We start from the raw sequence: 27133 nt of genomic DNA, 5'->3' as shown, positions 1-27133 counted from the left end.
TATCAGAAGGTGAAGGACATCATGCTTGGTAAAGTTAGAGGGTCAAGGTAAAAAAGGAAGACCCTCGATGAAGTGGATTGACACAGTGGCTGCATCAATGCGCTCAAACATAGTAATGATTGTGAGGATGGCGCAGGACCGGGTGGAGTTTTGTTCTGTTGTACATAGTGTTTCTATGAGTCAGAACCGACTTGAAGACACCTAACAACAACAACAACATGGGTCTTTGGGGAATCCCTGGGTAGGTCAAACTGTTAAAGCACTCGGCTGCTAACTGACAAGGTCGGAAGTTCAAGCTCACTCAGAGGTGCCTTGCAAGAAACACCTGGCAAACTACTACTGAAAAAGCAGCCACTGAAAATCCTATGGAACACAGTTCCACTCTGACACACATGGTGTCACCATGAGTTGAAATTGGCAACTGGTTGTTTGATTGGTCATGGGCCTTTGGCTCAAGCTTTGATTGGTGTACAGGTAAGTCAGTTTCAACATCTGCAACAGGCCTTCCATAGTATCCCGCACTTGAATGAGAGAAATGTTGAGTGCTCCACAGACTGAGGAAATGCCTATTTCCCTGCTGATGAAAGAAGGGCACAGGGAAGTTGCAAGAACTTCCCAATGCCACCTGTGATGTGTTGTAGAACTGGAATTGGAAATGAGGGTGTTGTTGCCAGGTGTGGCTGCTTAAACTCCACACCCCATTCATGAGGAAGGAAGCCTTCCAAGGACTTCTAAATGAGCAGCAAAGCGATGAAAAGAGCTGATTAAGGCACAGATGCCAAGGGCAGGGTCCATATTACACACAGTCCTGCAGCATAATATTTTATGTGATTATAATGTTTCACGAGGGTAGCAAAGGCACTGCTGTAAAATGCCCTATCAAAGTCCCAGCTGGTGAACCAGGAATTATGAAATGAAACTGCGGGTTAGGAAGCCAGTGTCATCCATAGTCTCTATTAATGTTGGGTACGATTAGTATTCACTAGTAATGGCTCAGAGCTGATTCCAAGTGTAAGAATTTATGGTGTTTACACAGAGTAGAAAAGTCAGATACATGTCAAAGACACTGAATTAGATTATATCACTCTCATATTCCTAAGCTATGACATACTTGGAAACCCTCATGGTGTAGTGGTTAAGAGCTACAACTGCTATCCAAAAGGTCGGCAGTTTGAATCCACCAGGCACTCCTTGGAAACCCTATGGGGCAGTTTACTCTGTCTTATAGGGTCAGTATGAGTCGAAATTGACTCGACGGCAACAGGGTTTATGACATACTTAACAGCGAGAGGAGTCTTATTTGTTCCTAATTTCAAACAGTTGGAGATTTCATGAAAAGCAATATGCTAAGGTAAAACAAAAATGTTGGTGATATGAGTATTAACTGTCATTACGCTAGTTAAATGACAGGCATCTGTGGGTAGTAGCTTGTGGGCTGTGGAGAGGAGATTGTGGTGAGGGGTCCCTGGGAGGATCTGGATTCTTGTTGGTGTTGGAGGAATCCGGGATATGTTATAGGGAGTCTGAATCTGCATATGTATCAGAGGTTACTTGCCATCAAGTTGATTCCAACTTATAGCGACCCCATGTGTGCAGGCTAGAATTGCTCCATAGGGTTTTCCAGGCTATGACCTTTCAGAAGCAGATCGTCAGACCTTCCTTCTGAGGTGGCTTTGGGTGGCTTTGTCCCATCAACCTTTCGGTTAGCATTCAAGCACTTAATCATTTGTGTCACCCAGGGACTGCTGTATGTAGGCTACATAAATGTATATGAAAAAATATTTTTAATTGAGTGCTAATGCTAACCAATTTCATGGAAAGTTTCCTGATCTCATACTACCTATTTGCCATTTCTATTTTCTTAGTCAACAGACACTTAAATTTTAATAATAACTGCTCTGCTCCTTTTCTAGAAATAAAAGGAATTAATTCCTTGAATTAATGACATGGAAGAAACAAAAGAAAGCAGAGGTAACGTGAGAGAATGTTCACCTGCCTTTTCTTCCTCCTGTTTGCATGGAATCAGGCCAATGGACAGAGGAACAGGACCGAGAGGACCAGGTCCTGCTGGGCTGGTTCCCACTGGAGAGAAAGATGAGCTACTGTCTCAAGACTTCAGCAGCACAAATCCAGGGGAGGAAATGGGCAAGGTGTGAAGGACAAGGGCAGTGGGTCTGATCTGATGGAGAGTTAGAAGACTTTTAAGAGAGGGTGGAGAGAGAGACATTGAGGCAGCTTCTGTATCTATGAGATGTTAAGAAGGAGAAATATCAGGAAACAGGATTTTAAATAGTCCTGTGTGGACAAGTAGAATCCCCTTTCAAGAGATTTCAGGAAAGATCAATATGCATTTTAGATATATTTTTGTGGATGGGTTATCACTTGCTTGATTATGACACTGTATCTAAAGGGACTGTCAGGGCAGAAGCTGTGAAATATCTCATCTTATACAGGGTACAAGGGTTTTGCAGTCTCCACACCCTCTCTCTCTTTTCTTATTCTGATTTCTTGTTCTTGTTCTTTTTTCTGATACCCCATGAGCCTAGGAAGGAGCAGCGAGAGAAGCTTTCTGAGACTGAGGAGGCCAGAATCTTTGATACAGCAAATTGATTTGGATCTCATCATTGAAACACTAACATGAAAGCTAAGAAATGAGTGAATATTAAGACCTTGTTGATGATCAGTAGTAATTTGCTAGCAATAGCTAAGCCATGGTTCTAGGCAGTGATCGGCAAAAGAGATCATGAAAGACAGGAAGTTAGTGGTAGTTGCCATCAAGTAGGCTTCAACTCATGGTTGAAGAAAACATTGCCTGGTCCTACGCCATCTTCATGAGCCTTGGTACACTCTAGTCCATTGTTGTAGCCGCTGTGTATTTTGAGTGCCTTCCAACCTAGGGATTCGTCTTCCAGCGTTACATCGGACAATATTGTTGTGATCCACAGAGTTTTTATTGGCTGATTTTTGGAAGTAGATTGCCAGGCCTTTCTTCCTAGTCTCTTAGTCTGGAAGCTCTTCTGAAACCTGAGCACCGTGGGCGACCCTACTGGTATTTGAAATATGGTACAAAGAGCTGTCAGGTGGGTTGGTGGTAGGGAGGAAATTAGAGTATTATCTTTGCTGTCATTTTGTGGGAAGAAGTGTTAACCAGAATTTGGACAGGACAGCTTGCCATTGCAACTGGCCAGGGCCATTTTTAGGTGGAGCCAAGGGGCAATGATCACATGAGGCAATTCAGTACTAATTCGAAACTGTGGGAACTGCAAGACTTGCCTGCCAACAATAGGCCTTGTGCCATGCCTGTCGTCCTGCCAAAGGTGAGCATCACTATGCAACACCAAATGCACGCTGGTGACTGTTGGCAAGGGGGAGGTAAAGGGCCATGAAAGAAACCTGTGATACTCTGCTGACTGTAGAGAAGGCAAGTTTGTATAAAAGCAGAGGAAGCTACACTAAGTGGAAACCCTAAGGACTCAGGAGTTTTGGGTAGGTTTTGCTACATTATCTGCTCTCAAAGCTTCTGTAATTTTTATTCCTAGCTCCCCTTACAATTACAGCTAATGATTAAGTAATTATTTGCTTGCTGTCTTCCTCTTTAGACTGTAAGTTCCACATGAGCAGGGATAACCAGGGTATTCATAGGTGTGTCCTTAGGCCCCAGCATGGTGCCCGGCTCGTGGTAGGTGGTCTTGTTCATTGAAAGATCAAGATTAATGATATCAGGATGCAGTAAAGTAGAGCGGGAATGAACCCCAAGTCTGGAGGAAGGATCATGAAGGAATGTGATCCAGTGAAGAAGATACTCTGTACAAGTAGAATTCTAAGAAAAACAACTAAGCTCCTCCCATCAAGGGTGGGATTAAATATTCTAGAACATCCCTACTCAAGTGTGATCCATGGGTCAGCAGCATTGGCATCACTTATGAGCTTGTTAGGCGTGGATTATCCCTGGCCCGCCTACTGAAACGGAATAATTTACATTTAAACAGATCTGGTAATTTGTGTGCACATTAAAGTGTGAGACACTACTCTAGAGTATGAACAAATACCCTACTTCCTCATTATGTAATAATGAGACTGCTAAGGACACTCAGAACAGTAGTGGCTAAGGAAATGGACGAAAGGAGGGAAATCTTCCCCAATGAAGCCATTACACAATAGATGTAATGTTTACTCTTCAGACAGAAAATCTCTATTACACAAGAAAGAAGATAAAGCAATTTAATGTAGTCTTATGATGGCTGGTCCTGAAGTTGGTATGTATCACGTAACTGAGAGCCAGCCAAATTATGCCAAGTTCTAGATCCATAACCATTATTGACTCACATGGGGAAAAAAAAATCACACTGTACAAACAGGGGAATGGAAAGGTTAGAATGAAGGGACTGTTTGTTCACATTTTTTTATTGGTTGAATTTCAGGGAAAAGAGAACAAATGAACAGGAATGAATGAGCCCTGGAAGGTAAACAGTTGGTTATACCAATGTTATATATACATTATGTGTTATATATATATATATATATACGTATATATATATTTATAAATAGTTGCTGTTGAGTCTATTCCAACTCACAGTTACCTCATTTGTATCAGAGCAGAACTGTGAATTTCAGGGAGAGGAGAGAGCAAATGAGCACAAGTGAATGAGCCTTGGAAGGTAAATGGTTGGTTATACTAATGGTGTATGTATATATATAGAGAGAGAGAGAACGTAAACCCTTTGCCATTGAGTTGATTCCGACTCATAGCTACCCTGTAGGACAGAGTAGAACTTCCCCATAGGTTTTCCAAGGAACTACTTTCAGAAGTAGATTGCCAGAAGCAGATGTCAGTGCATCTGGGGTGGACTCAAACTTCCAACCATTCTTTTAACACCTGAGTGCATTAACCATTTATAGGACACAGGTACTCCACCAATGGTATACCAAAAACCCACTGCCATCAAGTTGATTCCAACTTATAGTGACCCCATAGGATTTCCAAGGCTGTAAATCTCTGTGGAAGCAGACTGCCACATCTTTCTCCCATGGAGCTGCTGGTGGTTTCCAACCACTGACCTTTTGGTTAGTGGTCAATTGCTTTAACCACTGTACCACTAGGGCTTCTTCACCAATGGTATAAAAAAAAATTCAAATTGTGTCTTGTGGAATTCTGGAACTCTCCAGAGTTTCCTCAGAGGCTGATATGGGAGTGGGAGAGGTGAGGGAGAGCCAGAGCAGTAGTCCAGATTCAGCCAGAACAGCTGGTTTATATATCTGTGCTCTACTCAAGTCTGGACCTGTATGTACAAAGGGGATATGGGCTGACTTGAATGCCATTTCAACTGGATGAATAAAAGAGGACCTAGCTAACTAAACCTAAACAATTATGAAAAGTCATGGGGTGTTTTCAGACCCTCCCTGTAGGAAATGAGAGAAAACACAGAAAGTAGGGGCGCTCATCTTTTAGGTGCCTATTATTTTACACAAATGTGCAGCACCCATGGCAGTCTTCACAACTTGATCCCAGACCTTGCTCCATCTGGGTCCAGATGCAATCTCAGAGTTCTTCTTCACATGTAACTCTAGACTGTCATTAGTAATTAATTTTAAATGGCTGTGGAGATGAAATTCACTTACAAATTTGGGTTCCAGAAAATAGAAAGAAATGCCAATGATTTCTCCAATTTTATTTTAGTACTATAATAGTGATTTGTATGGAGACAAGAGAACATTTGTCAGTTTTCCTAGCTATTCAGCATGGTTCAAACACCCATTCTATGACTGGGAAATTTCCTGTCTTATGAATAACACCTCCCCAAGGATGAGCCTGCAACTCATTTTTTTCCCCAGCCTCCCTTACGTATTACACCAAACCCATTGCTGCTGATTCTGACTCCTAGTGACCCTATAGGACAGAGTAGAACTGCTCCACAGAGTGTCCAAAGAGCGGCTGTTGAGTTCAAGCTGCCGACCTTTTGGTTAGCAGCCATAGCTCTCAGCCACTGTGCCACCAGGGCATATATAAATCCCACCTATTAAATGTGCCTGCGTAAGATTTCTGATGTGAAGAGAGCAGCATGGGGAAGCTGGCACTTTACAGAATCCATTTTGGGGTAAATGTGGTGACGAAGGTATCCAGCTTTCTAGGACATCAAGAGTGGAGATTCTGGCATCTGGATACCAACTTCAGTGGTGCAAACTGAAGTATCTTTATCCAACTCCAACAGGAATGAGGTCTTTGATAGAGCAGATCTGCCCTGTGCTTTGGACATTTTTCTTGACTTTGCAGCTTCTAGACCTGATGCTCTGGCCCTCCTGGGGAATCTGTGAGCTAACCAACATTCTTTAATAAGTTCTTTTCTGCTTAAACTAGTTAGAGTGTGTTCTGTTATTTACTACTAAGAATCGTAACCCTGTGGTTAAAAAAAATAATAAAGCTCCGATTCTTCATTTTTTCCTCTGTTAGTTAACAATTGCTGCTGAATAAATTATCCCGTAATTTAGTGGCTTAAAATAACAATAAAACTTATCTCTCACAGTTTCTGCGGGCTAAGAATATTCAGAAGCGACTTAGCTCAGGGTCTCAGTTGCAGTTGAGTTGTGGGTTGGGAAGCAGTCATCTGAAGGCTTGACTGGGACTGGAGGATCCACTCTGACATGGCTGGCAAGCTGGTGCTGGTGGAGTTCCTCTCCATGAAAACCTCTCTATGGGTCTGCTGGACTGTCCTCAAAACAAGCGACTGGCCTCCCTTAGAGCAAGAGGTCCTTGAGGAAGAGAAGAAAGCAGAAGCTATCCTTTTTATGATCTAGCCTTGGTGCTATCTCTTCTACCACATTCTATTCCTTAGAAGTGTTCGGTGGCCATTTGAATGTCCTCTTTGGTGAAACGTCTATTCAAGTCCTTTGCCCATTTTTGATTGGGTTGTCTTTATGTTGTTAAGTTGTTGAAGTTTTGTATATATTTTCGTTATTAGATTCTTATTTTGTCTTTTACTGTTTTGCTTTTGTTATTATATTAGATAATTCATTGCCAAAAGCTAGGCCCCATTTTTAATTTGTTTTTGTGTATGTTTTGAGGCATGGATCCTGTTTCATTTTTCTGCATGTGGAGGTCCAGTTTTTTCCAACATCCTTCAACTGGCCACCAAACACATGAAAAGATGCTCAACACTGTTACCCATTAAAAAAATTTTTTTTTTTAGAGAGAGATGCAAGTCAAAACCACAGTGAGATAGTATTTCACTCCCACTAGGATGGCTAAGATAAAAACAAAACAAAAAAATCCCAGAAAGTCTTTTTTAACCAAGCTTTGAAACGACTTTAAAAAAAGAAAAATACTCTATTAATGTTCTTAGTTACACAAAGAAGAATTGACGGCTTTGAGCTATGGTGTTGGTGAAGAATATTGAATCTACCATGGACTGCCAAAAGAACAAACAAATCTGACTCGGAAGAAGTACAACCAGAATGCTCCTTAGAAGCAAGGGTGATATGAATACCTCTCACATAATTCGGACATATCAGAAAGGATCAGTCCCTGGAGAAGGACATCATGCTTGGTAAAGTAGAGGGTCAGTGAAAAAGAGAAACACCCTCAATGAAATGGATTGACACAGTGGCTGCAGCAATGGGATCAAACATAACAATGACTCTGAGGATGGCACAGGACTGGGCAGTGTTTTGTTCTGTTGTTCATAGGGTCGCTATGAGTTAGAACCGACTCGACAGCACCTAACAACAATTACACAAAACAGTACTATTTTATATGGAAGGGGAATATACAGGGCACGAATACCGGGAAGCAAGAATCATTGGGGGTCATCTTGGAGGCTCACCACTACATCAAGTTGCCCCAGCCATCCCATTTGAGGCCAACCTGTTTCAACCAGCAGCTAGCCTAACACCAGGCACAGGAGGGAGCCCTGGAAGATAAGCAGAGCTGTCCAGCCAACCCATTGCTGACTCCAGATGCATGAGCAATAAATGAGGTTTTGTGGTTGTTTGTTTGGCAGCATTATTGTGTGCAGCTATGATAATGTCCTGATACAAGTACATTAGTGACAAGGGGAGAAATTTAGAGGATTATGGATTAGAATTGCAACGGGAGTCCCTAGCCTCGCTTTTCTCAACTGGCCAATACTAAGATTCACATACAGATAGGATCTCTGTTTTTGAGGACTTATTCTAATACATTATTTTCATTTAAGCATTTGCACCATTGATTGATTTATTTCTTCTGCAAAATAAAGCTCAGGAATAAATGCATGCATTTTTATTTGTCCTGAATTATTCTCAAATTGCTTTGGTGTATAAAAACCAAACTCATAGCCACCCTATGTGACAGAGTAGAAAGGCCTCATAGGGTTTCCAAGGAGTAGCTGGTGGATTTGAACTACTGACCTTTTGGTTAGCAGCTGAGCTCTTAACCACTGCACCACCAGGGCTCCCTTTGGTATATAGAGACCAGAATACTTTCTCCTAAATTATTGAAGACTTTTTTTTAAAACAGTTTTATGAAAGATTATTTAAATATAACATTCACCAATTTTAAATGTCCAGTTTAATGAGTTTTAATGAGTGTGTGCAGTCATGTAATTACCATCACAGTCAAAATATAACACATCTTCATCCCTTTACAAACTTTGCTCACGTGATGAACGCATTTTTAAGTGTACTTTTATTGAAATAAAACTTACATGCAGCAGAAAGCACCAAGTTTTTCTGTTGCTCAAATCAGGTTGATAGAAGATGACACTCAGGAGCTCTCTCATCCCCCTTTCCCCAGTGGTAACCAGTAACTAGTCCTTTATCACCATAGATTAGTTTTGCTTGTTTTTTAACTTTGATATAAATGGAATCATACAATTAGAATTCCATGTGTCTGGCTTTTTTTTTTTTTTTTTTTGCTGAATATTATGTTTGGGAGATTACTTCGTATCATTGCATGTAGTTGTAGCTAGTTCATTCTCGTTGCCGTCTACTATTCCGTTGTATGAATATACAGGAATTGATTTATCCATTCTCAGTGAAGATTTGGGTTGTTTTCAGTTTTGGGCTATTATGAATAATGCTGCTGTGGACATTCTGGTACGTATTTGTATTTTTTGATGACTTTGGTTTTTTAAGGGGGGGAAACAAAAAACCAAAAAACCAAACCAGTTGCCGTCGAGTTGATTCCAACTCATAGTGACCCTATAGGTCAGAGTAGAACTGCCCCACAGAGTTTCCAGGGAGCACCTGGTGGATTTGAACTGCCTACCTTTTGGTTAGCAACTGTAGCACTTAACCACTACGCCACCAGGGTTTCCTTAAGTGGGAGTAGTAGGAGTATAATAGAGTAAAAAAACTGTTCATTCGTTTTGATCCAATTTATTGTTTTTGGACACTTGCCAAAAAACAAGAGACATTTCAGAGGAGATTTTTACTGATAAAGGATTAGGCTTCAGGTTCGTATTTGATCTATTCTAAGAGAAGAAAAATAAGCATACGTTTTGGAATTTGAGGGGCAGGTTACTGAGATGGGCAAATTGTTTTTCATGTTCTAGGCTCTTGTGTACAAACCTTTTCTCCCCCCTATCTACTTTCTTCCTCTCTTCCCTCCTTCCTTCCCTTCATTTCTTCCTATAATTTAAAAATGGATATGAACTTCAAAGATGGAATTGAAATGTCCACAAATGGGTTTTTTTTTTTTTTTCCCATGAAATTGAAGATAAAGTCAAATGATTTTCGGTTTTGGTCCAAATGGCTCCTTTTTCTGGGAAATAGTTTTGGGCTTCCATAAACATTCAGACATTTTTGTTGTCTCAGATTTTGTTCTGCTTATTACATCCTTCAAGAGAAGCCTCAATAAGCTATAATGAGGGCTGTGGTCGCCATAATAATCCGCATCTTCTCCATCACCGAGGCCCAGGTAGCATTGACATTAGAGGCAACCCAACATTTCATCTGCCATTGATGATAGGTAAGTTTCAATTTGGGTTGGCCAGGCCACCAAATGACCTGCAAATGGCTGGTTGCAACCTGTTATTTTATAGACTATAAGCTCTCATGAAAGTTGCCTTCCTTTCCAGGGAAGGTTATCTGTTCAAAATTTACATTTCAACAAGGTCTAGTGGGGGACAATTACTCTATGTCCCACGTACCACACATTTTTATTTTTTTGAGGGAAATACTTTAAATTCTAGTTGTTTCTAGTTCTTTTCTTGGCCATGCCACCAGTTAGACCATTAAAAAAACCCAAAAGACCAAACCCGTTGCCGTTGAGACAATTCCAATTTATGACAACTCTATAGGACAGGGTAGAACTGCCACATAGAGTTTCCAAGGAGTGCCTGGTGAATTCAAACTGCTGATCTTTTGGTTTGCAGCCATAGCACTTAACCAATACACCACCAGGGTTTCCAGTTAGCCCATTAAAGAAAGGCAATTTCTACCCTTGGAATCTATAGTGGACACATGGGGTCAATTCCCAGCATCCATCCCCACTGACCCTTTCTCAAAGGACCCTTCATATCCCAGCCAGGTTGGGCCTTGATTAGCTAAGTCCACTGCCCCTTAGGCTATGTGATTAGATCATCGTTGGCCACACATTACAAGTCAGGCCAATTAGGCCATCATGCCTCACTTCTGGCCCTTTGATTTGAGATTTTGGGACAGCAGACTATCTCCATTCTCTAGGCTTTGAAGCTAGGAGGAGCCCTGGGGACTGCTGGCAGCCATCTTCTGGGCAAGGTCAGGGCCTGTTGTGAACAGAAGCAACCTTGAGGACGCGGCATTTGCCTTATTTAGTGTGTTAGTTTCCCAGTGCTGCTGTAACAAAGTTCCACAAATTGGATGGCTGATAAGAGCAGAAATACATTGTCTCACAGTTCAGAGACTAGGAGTCAGATATCAAGGTGTCAGGGGTGTTAACTCCTTCTGAGGGCTCTAAGGGAGAATCTGTTCCACGCCTCTGTCCTTGACTCTCGGAGGGCCAGCTATTCTTGGCATTCCTTGGCTTGTAGATGCATCACTCCAGTCTCTACTTTCTTCATCTTCATATGGCCACTTTCCCTCTGTGTGTTTCTCTGTCTCTTCTCTTTTGCAAGGATGCCACTCATATTGGGTTGTTGTTGTTAGCTGCCTTCAAGTCAGCCCCTAACTCATGGCAGCCCCATGTATAATGGAAGGAAACAGTGCCTAGTCTGGTGCCATCACCATGATCGGTTGCAGATTCAACCAATATGATCCACACTGTTTCCAGTGGCTGATTTTTGCAAGTAGATTGTCAGACTTTTCTTCCTAGTCTGCCTTAATCTAGAAGCACCACTGAAACATTTTCAGGATCATAGCAACATGTAAGCCTCCAATGAGGTACACTGGTCAGGAATCAAATCTGGGTCCCCTGCATGGAAGGGAAGAAATCAACCACTGAACAATCGATGTCCTCCATACTGGATTGGGACCCAAGTACTCAAATATAACCATGTTAACTGATAATATTTTTAAAGACCCTATTTCCAAACAAGGTCACAGTCATGGGTACCTGAGGTTAGAATTCAAGCATATCTTTTCTGAGGACGTAATTCAATCTATTTATGTTCTACCTCCCATTTTTCCATTCTTCTGAGTTAAACTGAAAAAAAAAAAGTTTCTTCCTTCCTTTGAGTTGTGACCCATTCCAACAACTTCACTGAGGACTATGAGGGCTATAGAAGTAGAATGCCCCTGCATTTAGAGTAACTTCAAGCTGCATTTGCAAAAGAAGTCTACAGATAGATCCAAAGTTTTGGGTCTGTTTTTTCCTTCAGTGCAGATTGGACTCTGAAGTATACAAGATTTGGCGTTATAATCGCATTCTCTTTGAGACGGAAAACTCCCTCAGTAGGAGTCGTTTGCATTTCTATTTTTTGGGAGACAAATATAGTGAAATGAATAGCTTTTTAATTTAATTGGTTTCCTAGTGTGAATCCAAAATTAGAAGGCACAAACCATCCTGGAGTTACTCTAGAAATCACTGCAGTCCAAAGCCCAGCACATAATCCCCTAGAGTGTAAGCTTCTGTCTCACTGATGCCAGACCACCCAGGGAAACCCAGCGGGGTGGGGATGAGGGAGCTAGCCCCAAATGGAGACTTGGTCTATTTATTATTAGTTGTGATTACCTTCTCTTCTTAAAATATAAACTAGGCATGCTAGGAAAAGGAAAAAAAAAAGCAATACTACGTATTTGTATACTTTTCAAAATCAAAATAAAGCCAAAGAAGAGAAAAATCTAATACACGTTGACTGTGTTTTAATAAAAATAGAAGAGTGTATGATAGTGTGGCTAGAAGTGAAGGCCTGGTTAAAAGGCTTCCCCAAAGACCTTCTAATATCTCTCTCTTCTGCTGCTTAGAGCTGTGAAAAGTCCTGGGGTTAACGTTGCATTCGTGTTGGAAGTGAAGGAGAGAGGTAGATGTTGTCTGGGTCACAGGCCAACAGGCTAAACTTTTTATACAGCTGAAACTCATCTAAGGAAAATACAGGCGTCTAGTGGTTACCCTCAGAGCAATAGCTGGCCAAGAAGAAGACATCTCGTAGATGGTGCCTGATGTTTTGGGGAGGGAAGGAGGATCTGATGGGATGAGCTTTATCCCTCTGACGTAAGCAGGTGTTTTCTCCAAAGGACCTTTTTCTTGTTCACTGACCAGGAGCTGCTTGTGCCTCACTTCTTTCCAATTTCTATTTTTCTCCTCTCTCAAATGAAAACAGATTCCTTAGGTTGAATAATGTGTCCTTTTCCAGAATTTTGGTGGAATTCAAACTCTGTGGAAAAAAATGATAGCAACAACGTTAGAAAAGTTCTTTTGTTTAAAATAAGTGAATAAATTGCATGACATGGTTGAACCAAGTCTCTCATCTCCCAGCATATTCTTCCTAGCAAAAGCTTCCCCCTTGATTCAACTTGTGTTTCCTTGAAGTTGACAAAGGAAGCCTACCCCAGATCAACTTCCCAGACCTTTCTTGGCTTATGAAGAGAAGAGGTAATTTCCTTGATGGAAGGATTGTTTTTTAAACAAGTTTTATGTTTTTCTTTTCATTTATTCCACTAAGACCATGTCCTGGGCAAAATTGTGTAGGAAGCTATGGTGAGTTTTGGTTTACTCATGCCCTGGTCCTCTCCAGGCTTATTGGAGTCTCTCATCCCTCCAAGTCTTCCACCTACTTCCCAGCTGTCTTCAACGAATGCCTCTGCCTATATTCTGAGCTTTTAAGCATCCTCTCATTTAATTCTCAGAACAACCTGCTGACCTTTTGGTTAGCAGTGGAGCATTTAATCTGATGAGGCAGGTGATATTATTAGCTCCATTTTACAGATGAGGAAAGTGAGTCTCAAAGAAGGAATTATCCCAAGTTCCCAGAGTACTTACATTCTAATTGGGGATTTCTGAATATGAGCAACCACTACACTCCTAAGGACTACATCTCTAGTAGAGAAATTTCAGGGGCTAGAGGCACTGAGGGAGTTGATGTGTTTTTCAGGTCAGTCCCTGTTATGTCAACAGACTGGTTCTCCGCTTGCAGTCTCTAGTGGAGGAAGAGGAGTTCAATTTGGATCAAAGAAGTGGCAATAGCCTTTGCAACAATAAAAGCAGGGACTGATACCTAGGTTTTGCAAAAAGGGAGTCACTTTATTTTGTAAATGGCTCGTCAACCTCCCTCAGTGTGGAGTATAGCATTAAAAAGGGCAATAATATTTAGAGGACTGGCAGTAACAAGAAACGAGTTTCGCTGTTAGCTATCCCTAGCTCACCCCGTAACACAGGGCAAGCCCTGCTTTGGGCTTTGGTTTTCTTTCATCTGTAGCATGAGGGATTTTCATCAGATGACTGTGAAGGCCCCACCCCCCCGCCCCCATTGTAGCTAAACTTCTGCTTGGTCCTTGAGAAAAGGAATGAAATTTTCATTTAATATGCATGCCATGAGTCAGAAACCTTTGGGTACAAAGGTTTCCAATCAACTCTGCTTTTTTTTTTTTTTTTAGGTACACTAGTATCTATCTTTCTCACCGTTGGGATCATTTCTGACTTCCTTCTTTGGCTGTTAATAATTAATAGCACTGGCGTTTGTAAGCTAGTGGTAATATGTTTTGATTTTATCGTTCTTTTCATGAATTATGGATATCATTAAGAAGCGATTTTTTAAAAGTCCAAGAAGGGAACGGAAGCCGATGGAAGGTCAGAGGAGAGTTGAGGGCATCCAAGCTTGCTCTGCCATCATCTGTCAGGTTTAATAAATAGGTTTTAGCTTGAAGGAATTTAAAACTGCTGGTAGCTCCTGCTCTTTCTCCACGTCTTCCTTTGTAGGCGGGAGGACACAGCTGCAGCTGGGATACAGATTTATACCAGCACCTTAAAAGACTCCATCTGGCAGGGAATGGATCACCACATAAGGCTGTTCTCTCTTGGATCCCATTCGAGAGGGTAAGCCCTTGTATTGCTCCTAAGTCTACAGACTGAAATTCTGTCCCGGTCTAGAATCCGAAAACTCAAGTATTCTTACTGATGTTGCCTCTGACCAGCTGTTGCTTTGAATAAGGCAATGAACCTTGATGGGGCACCTAGTCTCCAAAATGTTAAAACAATACCAGACTCATGTAGCTAATAGGATTGTTTCTGAGTGTAAAATGAGATTGTGAATATTAAAAGAAAAACACACCTCCCTCACTTTGAAAGGCACCATTAGGAAAATGAAAAGGCAAGCCACAAACTGGTTGTAAATATTTGCTCAACATATCTAACAAAGGACATATATCTAGAATACATAAAGAACTCTTAGAGCTCAATAAGAAAAAAATCTAATTTAAAAATGAGTAAAATATTTGAGTAGATACTTGATGAAAGAATGACCGCTAAGCACATGAAAAGATCCTCAAGTTCATTTTTTAGACGTTCTAATGGGTGTATAGTAGGAGCTCATTGTGGACTTAAATACAGTTTAAATTGTGCTTAAATCCACAGTGAGATCCTATCGTTGTTAGGCGCTGTTGAGTCAGTTTGGACTCCTAGCCACCATGCGTACAACAGAACAAAACAGTGCCTGACGCTGTGCCATCCTCACGATCGTGGCTGTGTTTGAGCCCGTCCTTGTAGCCATTTTCTCAGTCCATCTTGTTGAGGATCTTCCTTTGTTTTGCTGACTCTCTACCAAGCATGATGTCTTTCTTCGGTGCCTAGTCCCTCCTGACAACATGTCCAAAGTATGTGGGGCGAAGCCTCCTCATCCTCCCTTCTAAGGAGCCTTCTGGCTGTATTTCTTCCAAGACAGATTTGTTCATTTTTCTGGCAGCCCATGATATATTTAATATTCGTCACCAACACCACAATTCAAATGCATCAAATCTTCTTCAGTCTTCCTAACTTGTTGTCCAGCTTTTGCGTGCATCTGAGGCGATTGAAGACACCATGGCTAGAGTCAGGGGTGCTTTAGTCCTCAAGGTGACATCTTTGCCTTTTAAACACTTTAAAGAGGTCTTTTGCAGCAGATTTACCAAATGTACTATGTCTTTGATTTCTTCACTGCTGGTCCCATGGCTGTTGATTGTGGATCCAAGTAAGATGAAATCTTTGACAACTTCATTCACTATTTTCTCCATTTATCATGATGTTGCTTATTGGTCCGGTTGTGAGGATTTTTGTTTTCTTTATGTTGAGGTGTAATCCATACTGAAGGCTGTGGTCTTTGATCTTCATCAGTAAGTGCTTCAAGTCCTCTTCACTTTCAGCAAGCAAGGTTGTGTCATCTGCATGTCACAGTTGTTAATGCATTTTCCTCCAAATCCTGATGCCATGTTCTTCTTCATATAGTCCAGCTTCTCTGACTATTTATTCAGCATACAGATTAAATAAGCATGGTGAAAGGATACAACTCTGGCACACACCTTACCTGCTTTTAAACCACACAATATCCCCTTGTTCTGTTTGAACGACTGCCTCTTGGGCTATGTTCAGCTTCCATGTGGCTCAGTTGTGTGTTCTGGAATTCCCATTCTTCACAATGTTATCCATAATTTGCTATGATCCACACAGTCTAATGCCTTTGCATAGTCAGTAAAACACAGGTAAACATCTTTTTTGGTATTCTCTGTTTTCAGCCAAGTGCCATTTGACATCAGCAATGACACCCCTCTTTCCATGTTCTTTTCTGAATCCAGCTTGAATTTCTGCCATTTCCCTGTCAGTGTACTCCTGTAACCATTTTTGAATCCTTCTATGTACCCATTAAATTAGTAAAAACCAAACCAGCTGCCATCAAGTCAATTACAACTTATGGTGACTCTCGTGTGGCAGAGTAGACCTACACTCCATAGGATTTTCAGTGACTGTGATCTTTCCAAAGCAGCTTGCCAGGACTATCTTCCAAGACACCTCTGGTTTGAACTGTCAACCTTTTGGTTAGCAGACTAACCAAATGGTTAGTTTAATGGTCAGCCTATTGGCTAGCTTAACCATTCCTGCCACCCAGGGACTCCTACATACCCACTGTAGTTGTTATCATTGTGTACCGTGAAGTAGACTCTGACTCATGGTGACCCTATAGGACAGAATAGAACTACCACCCAAGATTTCCTAGGCTGTGATCTTTATGCGAGCAGGTCTTTTCTCCCACAGAACAGCTGGTGGGCTCAAACTGCTGACCTTTTGGTTGGCAGCTGAGTGCTTAACCATTGGACCACCAACACTCCTTACATATACATTAGAATGTCTGAAATTTATAAAAACAATAACGATACCAAGTGTTGGCAATGATGTGGAATATCTGAAGCTCTCTCATACCTAGTGGTGGGAACGTAAAATGACACAGCTACTTTAGAAAATCTTTGTCGGTTTCTTATAAAAGTATTTCCTGGGATCACCTCCCAAATAAACCGCTTATAGTTGAATCCTTGTCTCAAAGTCTTCTTTTGGGAAGCTCAAATTACAGCATTGAGCAGCAGTACCTTAAACAGAATCAGGCTGCTCAGTGAAGAAGCAGAGTCTGCTATCCTACTGAGTCCTCAATTCTCTGATTATTCTTACCTGTGATCTCACACATGAGTAATGTAGTACAAATATTTTGGTGGTAGAAGTATCCAAAGCTAACCCATTTCTAAAAGGTTGCCTTTAGACAATTTTGGCAGTAAATAGTTTTTAAAATGCCTACTTTTTCCTGCTTAGTAATTGCATTTCTCAAAGTGTATTTAAAGAAAATAAATGAAGGTCTGTATAAAATTTGGCTCTGAGTTGTTGCACTGCAGCTTTTTCCGTATGGAAATGGAAATGGAAGCAACCTGGAGATCAGTAATAGAGTATGTGGATATGGTGTCACACCCATATGATGGAATACTCTAGTCGTTAAAGATAATGTTAAAGATGTATATATTTTGATAGAAGGGGATGTCTATGGTTTGTTGTTAGGTGCAAAGGTAGGTTATAAAGCAGTAAATAAAATATGATCTTACTTATTTTGGCTTTGTAGTCAATAAAGGAAATCTCTGCTTGAATCTTGCCCATATACAGAAAGACCTGACCCCTGCATAACCCAAAGCCTGCTTGAGCCATCAAAAACTCATCCAGGACCCTATTGAGAACTGGAATCCAGTTTAATGCTCATCCAGGTGACATCATACTGCAATAATGACCAATCCCAATAGAGACTTTTCAGGCCCCTTCTGTAACCAGTCACTAAGTGTCTTTCGAAACCTCCTCATTTGGAAGGGACTTCCTCCTTCTTGCCTTCTATCCAGCTCTCACAGAACACATAAGGAGAGACGTGCTGAACTTCCTCCAGGGGGACACCACTTTCCTACTGTGCCAGACGTAGTAAGTTCAGCCTCACTGCAGATTATTTGGGGGTTCTGGTTATTCCTCAACACATTTGAAAAGTAGCTCTTCCCTGGTTGTAGTCAAACAGAATTTAGAAACAAGTCTTTTCTGAGTGTCTTTTGTATGCGTAGCACCTGTGTAGGGTCCTATACTAAGCTTGAGTTCCTGACCCAGGGGACGGAGGGCCTCGAGGGAATCGTTTCAGCCAGAAGTGCAAGTTCCCCTGCGACATACTTGCTCTCCTCTCTCTTCTCTCCTTGCTTTTTTCCTGCCCGTGTTGGGTACCAGTTGAGCAATAGGGATAAGAATTGAAGAGTCGGCTCATCCATCTCCAAGGAGAGTATTTTAAAAGTGGCAGGGCTTTGGGAAGAGCTGGGAAATAAATGAAAATTCATTTTCCTCTCTGGTTGGTATATGTGCTCTCAAATGTACAAATTGAGTAGTTTGGGTAGAGATGGGTTTAGGACCTGGTAAGCAATCTTCTGAGGTTGTTGGTGGTTCTGTGGAATTCTTACCTTCCAGGTGGTTTGATTCCCAGCCTCGTGAGCAACTACCAGCCATCTGTCAGAGGAGGCTTGCATGTTGCTGTATGCTGAACAGGTTACAGTGGAGCTTCTAGACTAAGATAGACTAGGAAGAAAGGCCTGGTGATCTACTTCCAAAAATCAGCCAATGAAAACCCTATGGAGCACAATGGTCTGACCCCAAGCAGATATGGGGATGGCACAAGACTAGGCAATATTTGGTTCTGTTGTGCACGGATCCCCATGAGTCTGAGGCGACCCCATGGCAGCTAACAACAAGAAACAGCCACGTACCTTCTCTAATACAATATTAAAAACAGAGCTGAAGGTAAAAATATACCTCCATGGTGGGGTGTGTGTGTGTGTGTGTGTGTGTGTGCGCGCGCACACACAGGTCACGTGACTTTATTCTTTATTACACAACAGAGTTTTCATATGCTATTTTATTTCAGAGCCTTTCCCTACCCTTCTCTCCTATATAGCCTCAAATCACAATATTTTGTTTCCTTTTCCAGTACAAAAAGGGACTGTAGGAGCTGCAGACTTTACCGTTTGGCAAGACTGACAGATTTTCCTCATCATTTGTTTGATTAAAGACACAGAACCTTTGGAGTCCTGCTGATGGTTTCTTCCCACGTTTGAATGAAATGCAAAACAAAAGGCTTAAAGTGCCAAGAAGCAGGCAGGTGTGTTTATATTGATTCTATCTATAAAAAAATGCTGTTTATTTTGCTGTTAGGGAATGGGATTTTCACCCTGCAAACTTTAGTATTACAGCAGGTCAAAATGCTCTTTTGCTGTCTTCTCATCTTCCAGCTTTGCCCGCTGTGGACCTGGAGCTGGTCATGTTTGTGATGGGTGCCCCTTCCTGGAGCTGTGGTGCCTCAGATTAGAGGTCCCATGAAGGGGCAAGCAGGAGAGCTCATCCTGGAGACCCTGTGGTGGCTGTTAGAAGAAAGAAGACCTCTAAGATAGGGAGAAACTTTTTCCATAAGGGCCTGAGTAAATATTTTTGGCTTTGTGGATCATACGGTCTCTGTCACCACTACTGAACTCTGTCCTTGTAGCGCAATGGCAGCCACAGACAATGCATAAATGAATAAATGTGGCTGTGTGGGCCATAGTTTACCAACTTTTTGTTGTTATTAGGTGCCGTTGAGGCGGTTCCGACTCATAGCAACCCTGTGTACAACAGAACGAAACACTGCCCGGTCCTGCGCCATCCTCACGATCGTTGTTATGTTTGAGTCCATTGTTACGGCCGCTGTGTCAATCCATCTCATTGAGGACCTTCCTCTTTTCCACTGACCCTGTACTTTACCAAGCATGATGTCCTTCTTCAGGGACTGATCCCTCCTGACAACATGTCCAAAGTATGTAAGATGCAGTCTCACCATCCTTGCTTCTAAGGAGCATTCTGGTTGTACTTCTTCCAAGACAGATTTGTTCATTTTTTACCTGTAGTCTAGGACATTTAGAATGTTCATGGTTTACCTACAGAGGGGCAACATGGTAAGTGTGGCCATGAGACAGGCTGAGTTTGAATGCTAGCTTGTCCACTACCTCAGAGTGTGACCTTGGAGAAGTTACTAAAACTCTCTGAGCCTTGATGATTTCAGCAGTAAAATGGTAATAAAATCGGCACCTTGCAGGTGTCCTGAAAAGAGGATTAGGTTCAAGTCCTACATTGATCCTCAACCATGTGCGCAAACCTGGCCAAGACATTTATGTCACTGAGTCTAGAGAATGAACTCGAAGTTAGAGTACAGAAACTGGGACACACAGGCCATTTTTGACTATCTACTGGGTTTTGTTTAGCTCACACTGTGTTTTAAAGATGTTTACAGCACTGAACATGTATGCTTTAAAATGTGTTGTGTGCGTTTGTTTCATCAGTCTGTACTACTCTCTGTGGTCTTATGGCTGGCTGTCTTCGCTTATTTATTTTATTTTTAATTTCTTGCCTGGCCCCTTCATGTATCTAAGTTTGTGACCCCTTGGTTGGAAAAAAGTGTATAGATGCTTCCAATTCAGAATATACATGACCCTACCACTCTCAGATGGGATGCCAAATGTTGCTTCAGTATCTACTTCTGAACGAGCCACCCAAAACACAGTGACTTAAAACAATAACTATTTATTATTTCTCATGAGTCTAGAAGTTGGCCAGACTGGCTGATATGGGCTGGGTCCAGCTGATCTTGCTGGCCTCACTCATGCATTTGTTGTCAGCTGGTGGCTCAGTTGGCGAATGGTTGGTCTAGGCTGGCCTCAGCTGCGATGACTCCACTGTTCTCCATTGTCTCCCATAAGACTCCAACAGTACCGTAGAGCATGTACTCAGAGAAGCGAGAGAGGAAGCAGAAACACACATAGCTTTTCAAACTGCTAGTCTTGCCAAGTTTGTTACTGTCCCATTGGCCAAAGCAAGTCACATGGCTGGCCAAGCCCAGAGTCAGTGTGGGAGGGCATTACGAAAGGCACAGGTAAGACTGAAAAATTGGGACCATTATAGAAATAAATCTATCAAAGTGTTAAAGTGATGGTTTGTGTGAGGTTAACAGAGGCACCATGATTCTCTTTGTCATTGCTAAAAAGTGTTATAGCTTTCCAAAAGTTAAAAGTGGGAAGCACCCAGATAATAGTATAGGTGTGTATATATCTCTTTTTTTTTCTTGCAAACCAAGAGCAAAGAGAGTTTTGGGGACCTTTGAGAACTCTTCTGTTAGGCCTCTTGGGAGCTGTGAGAGCATGATTTTAAGGTCACTGTCAACAGGGAGACCTTTTTCTAAACAAACACTGCTCTAGTTTTTGACATCTTGATTTTGACATCAAGAGCTGCTTGCATTCTGAGTGTGGATCACATCTTTGCAGAGTTGGTCACTTTTTTTCCTAATGTAAGCCAAGAAAAAGTATTTATTTTAAGGGTGAGAATGAGTAACCCCCAAAACAAATGGATTGGTTATTTTACAAGGAAAAAATTGTGAGTTTTCCAGAGACGTGTGGTGTTCAAGTAAAGACAGTAAAAGATGTGGACTAGTGATGGTTGGAACTGATTTTGTAAACCTCATTTTTTGCATAGAAGCATTGCTGCTAAAGGTCCATAGGTAAGCATCTTAGATAAAACAGTGATGGCTAGAATGCCGAGGCTGTATATCACTAACAGTTATATCTTAGAAGATATCCTGAAGTACAATGGTGAAAAAGCACCCTTTTCCAAAGCATCGTTTCCAAATTTTTAATGGAGAAAACAGTGTCAAACCATACAACTTTCAGTCCATCCTTTTAGCCACTACATTTGCTAAATGCTTTGTAACCCAAGAGAATGAGGAGAAGAATGCTACAGCTGAGAAAGCTGAATTACTAGGTGAGGTTCAGTCCCTTGATGCCCCATGTGTGGTCCAAGGATGGGCAGCATCAGCAACACTTAGAGCTTGTCTTGGCTCCACCCAGACCTGTTGAATCAGAGTGTGCATTTTATCAAGATCCCCAAGGATTTGTATTCATATTAGCACTTGAAAAGGACTGGCTTATATCTAGTTATGTTATAAACTGAGGCTACGTTTGGATTTCACTAAAACATTGATAATACAGAACATTTTTTTGTAGACCACTTTTGCAACAGCCCTTGGCCTGTTATCATCTTTGGGCCTCAGTAGTTTCGTCTGTGAAATGGGAATTCATAACGCTCATGCCTAAGTCTCAAAGGAGTTGAGGAGATCAAGCAATACCCATAATAAAGTGCTCTGAAACAAGTAACCTGTTGCCACTGAGTCAATTCTGACTCATAGCAACCCTGCAGGGCAGAGTAGAACTGCACCCGTAGAGTTTCCAAGGACTGGCTGGTGGATTTGAACTGCCAGCCTTTTGGTTAGCAGCTGTAGCTCTTAACCACTGCGCCACCAGGGCTCCATATAAATATTAGGTCTTATTATTATTTTTTATTATTATTTTATTAGGGAAATGCTTGAATCTAAATATCACAGCTAGCAGAAGTCTTAAAACACTGAATAACTTGATGAGCTCAAGAAATGCTCTTCTACTTTTTTTTTTTTTTTTTTTTTTTTTTTAAATTTTTATTAAGCTTCAAGTGAACATTTACCATTCCAATCAGTCTGTCACATGTAGGTTTACATACATCTTACTCCCTTCTCCCACTTGCTCTCCCCCTATTGAGTCAGCCCTTACAGTCTCTCGTTTCGTGCCAATTTTACCTTCTTCCATCTCTCTCTATCTTCCCATCCCCCCTCCAGTCAAGAGTTGCCAACACACTCTCCCGTGTCCACCTGATTTAATTAGCTCGCTCTTCATCAGTATCTCTCTCCCCCCCACTGACCAGTCCTTTTCATGCCTGATGATTTGTCTTCGGGGTTGGTTCCTGTCCTGTGCCATCAGAAGTTCTGGGGAGCATTGTCTCTGGGATTCCTCTAGTCGCAATCATACCATTAGGTGTGGTCTTTTAATGAGAATTTGGGGTCTGTATCCCATTGGTCTCCTGCTCCCTCAGGAGTTGTCTCTTGTGCTCCCTGACAGGGCAGACATCGATTGTGGCCGGGCACCAACTTGTTCTTCTGGTCTCAGGATATTGTAGGTCTCTGGTTCAAGTGGCCCTTTCTGTCTCTTGGGTTCTTAGTTGTCGTGTGACCTTGGTGTTCTTCCTTTGCCTTTGCTCCCGGTGGGTTGAGACCAATTAATGTATTTTAGATGGCTGCTTGTTGGCATTTAGGACCCCAGGTGCCACAATTCAAAGTGGGATGCAGAGTGTTTTCATAATAGAATTATTTTGCCCATTGATTTAGAAGTCCTCTCAAACCAAGTTCCCCAGACCCCAGCCCCTGCTTCGCTATCCTTTGAAGCTTTCATTTTATCTCGGAAACCTCTTTACTTTTAATCCTGTCCAATTAGGCTGACCTTCCTTGTTTTGAGTGTTGTCTTTCCCTTCACCCAAAGCAGTTCCCATCTACAGATTGATCAATAAAAAGCCCTCTCCCTCCCTCCCTCCCTCCCTCCCCCCTTTGTAACCACAAAAGTATGTGTTCTTTTCCATTTTTTCTATTCCTCAAGATCTTATAATAGTGGTCTTATACAATATTTGTCCTTTTGCAACTGACTCATTTCGCTCAGCATAATGCCTTCCAGATTCCTCCATGTTATGAAATGTTTCAGAGATTCGTCACTGTTCTTTATCGATGCGTAGTATTCCATTGTGTGAATATACCACAATTTATTTACCCATTCGTCCGTTGATGGACATCTTGGTTGCTTCCAGCTTTTTGCTATTGTAAACAGAGCTGCAATAAACATGGGTGTGCATATATCTGTTTGTGTGAAGGGTCTTGTATTTTTAGGGTATATTCCGAGGAGTGGGATTTCTGGTTTGTATGGTAGTTCTATTTCTAACTGTTTAAGATAACGCCAGATGGATTTCCACAGTGGTTGTACCATTTTACAATCCCACCAGCAGTGTATGAGAGTTCCAGTCTCTCCGCAGCCTCTCCAACATTTATTATTTTGTGATTTTTGAATTAATGCCAGTCTAGTTGGTGTCAGATGGAATCTCATCGTAGTTTTAATTTGCATTTCTCTAATGACTAATGATCGAGAGCATTTTCTCATGTATCTGTTGGCTGCCTGAATATCTTCTTTAGTGAAATGTGTGTTCATATCCTTTGCCCACTTCTTGATTGGGTTGTTTGTCTTTTTGTGGTTGAGTTTTGACAGAATCATGTAGATTTTAGAGATCAGGCGCTGGTCTGAGATGTCATAGCTGAATATTCTTTCCCAGTCTGTAGGTGGTCTTTTTACTCTTTTGGTGAAGTCTTTAGATGAGCATAGGTGTTTGATTTTTAGGAGCTCCCAGTTATCGGGTTTCTCTTCATCATTTTTGGTAATGTTTTGTATTCTGTTTATGCCCTGTATTAGGGCTCCTAGGGTAGATCCTATTTTTTCTTCCAAGATTTTTATCGTTTTAGTCTTTATGTTTAGGTCTTTGATCCACTTGGAGTTAGTTTTTGTGCATGGTGTGAGGTATGGGTCCTGTTTCATTCTTTTGCAAATGGATATCCAGGTATGCCAGCACCATTTGTTAAAAAGACTATTATTTCCCCAATTGACTGACACTGGTCCTTTGTCAAATATCAGCTGCTCATACGTGGATGGATTTATATCTGGATTCTCAATTCTGTTCCATTGGTCTATGTGCCTGTTGTTGTACCAGTACCATGCTGTTTTGACTACTGTAGCTATATAATAGGTTCTGAAATCAGGTAGGGTGAGGCCTCCCACTTTCTTCTTCTTTTTCAGTAATGTTTTGCTTATCCGGGGATTCTTTCCTTTCCATATGAAATTAGTGATTTGTTTCTCTATTCCCTTAAAGTATGACATTGGTATTTGGATTGGAAGTGCGTTGTATGTATAAATGGCTTTTGGTAGAACAGACATTTTTACTATGTTGAGTCTTCCTATCCATGAGCAGGGTATGTTTTTCCATTTAAGCGTGTCCTTTTGAATTTCTTGTAGCAGAGTTTTATAGTTTTCTTTGTATAGGTCTTTTACTTCCTTGGTAAGATTTATTCCTAAGTATTTTATCTTCTTGGGGGCTACTGTGAATGGTATTGATTTGGTTATTTCCTCTTCGGTGTTCTTTTTGTTGATGTAGAGGATTCCAAGTGATTTTTGTATGTTTATTTTATATCCTGAGACTGTTCCAAACTCTTCTATTAGTTTCAGTAGTTTTCTGGAGGATTTCTTAGGGTTTTCCATGTATACGATCATGTCATCTGCAAATAGTGATAGCTTTACTTCCTCCTTACCAATCTGAATACCCTTTATTTCTTTGTCTAGCCTAATTGCCCTGGCTAGGACTTCAAGTACGATGTTGAATAAGAGCGGTGATAAAGGGCATCCTTGTCTGGTTCCCGTTCTCAAGGGAAATGCTTTCAGGTTCTCTCCATTTAGAGTGATATTGGCCGTTGGCTTTGCATATATGCCCTTTATTATGTTGAGGAATTTTCCTTCAATTCCTATTTTGGTGAGAGTTTTTATCATAAATGGGTGTTGGACTTTGTCAAATGCCTTTTCTGCATCAATTGATAAGATCATGTGGTTTTTGTCTTTTGTTTTATTTATGTGATGGATTACATTAATGGTTTTTCTGATATTAAACCAGCCTTGCATACCTGGTATAAATCCCACTTGATCAGGGTGAATTATTTTTTTCATGTGTTGTTGGATTCTATTGGCTAGAATTTTATTAAGGATTTTTGCATCTATGTTCATGAGGGATATAGGTCTAAAATTTTCTTTTTTTGTAATGTCTTTACCTGGTTTTGGTATCAGGGAGATGGTGGCTTCATAGAATGAGTTGGGTAGTATTCCGTCTTTTTCTATACTTTGAAATACCTTCAATAGTAATGGTGTTAAGTCTTCTCTGAAGGTTTGGTAGAACTCTGCAGTGAAGCCATCTGGGCCAGGACTTTTTTTTGTTGGGAGTTTTTTGATTACCATTTCAATCTCTTTTTTTGTAATGGGTCTATTTAGTTGTTCTACTTCTGAATGTGTTAGTTTAGGTAAGTAGTGTTGTTCCAAGAATTTATCCATTTCTTCTAGGTTTTCAAATTTGTTAGAGTACAATTTTATGTAGTAATCTGATATGATTCTTTTGATTTCATTTGGTTCTGTTGTGATGTGGTCCTTCTCGTTTCTTATTCGGGTTATTTGTTTCCTTTCCTGTTTTTCTTTAGTCAGTCTAGCCAATGGTTTATCAATTTTGTTAATTTTTTCAAAGAACCAGCTTTTGGCTTTGTTAATTCTTTCAATTGTTTTTCTGTTCTCTAATTCATTTAGTTCAGCTCTAATTTTTATTATTTGTTTTCTTCGGGTGCCTGATGGATTCTTTTGTTGCTCACTTTCTATTTGCTCAAGTTGTCGGGACAGTTCTCTGATTTTGGCTCTTTCTTCTTTTTGTATGTGTGCATTTATCGATATAAATTGGCCTCTGAGCACTGCTTTTGCTGTGTCCCAGAGGTTTTGATAGGAAGTATTTTCATTCTCGTTGCTTTCTAAGAATTTCCTTATTCCCTCCTTGATGTCTTCTATAACCCAGTCTTTTTTCAGGAGGGTATTGTTCATTTTCCAAGTATTTGATTTCTTTTCCCTAGTTTTTCTGTTATTGATTTCTAGCTTCATTGCCTTGTGGTCTGAGAAGATGCTTTGTAATATTTCGATGTTTTGGATTCTGCAAAGATTTGTTTTATGCCCTAATATGTGGTCTATTCTAGAGAATGTTCCATGTGCGCTAGAAAAAAAAGTATATTTTGCAGCAGTTGGGTGGAGAGTTCTGTATAAGTCAATGAGGTCAAGTTGGTTGATTGTTGTAAGTAGGTCTTCCGTGTCTCTATTGAGCTTCTTACTGGATGTCCTGTCCTTCTCCGAAAGTGGTGTGTTGAAGTCTCCTACTATATATGTGGAGGTGTCTATCTCACTTTTCAATTCTGTTAAAATTTGATTTATGTATCTTGCAGCCCTGTCATTAGGTGCGTAAATATTTAGTATGGTTATGTCTTCCTGATCAATTGTCCCTTTTATCATTATATAGTGTCCTTCTTTATCCTTTGTGGCGGATTTAAGTCTAAAGTCTATTTTGTCAGAAATTAATATTGCTACTCCTCTTCTTTTTTGCTTATTGTTTGCTTGATATACTTTTTTCCATCCTTTGAGTTTTAGTTTGTTTGTGTCTCTAAGTCTAAGGTGTGTCTCTTGTAGGCAGCATATAGATGGATCGTGTTTTTTTATCCAGTCCGTG

The sequence above is a fragment of the Loxodonta africana genome, chromosome 24 (assembly GCF_030014295.1).
Source record: "Loxodonta africana isolate mLoxAfr1 chromosome 24, mLoxAfr1.hap2, whole genome shotgun sequence".
Lineage (NCBI taxonomy): Eukaryota > Metazoa > Chordata > Mammalia > Proboscidea > Elephantidae > Loxodonta > Loxodonta africana.
This window is presented reverse-complemented; position numbering follows the sequence as displayed.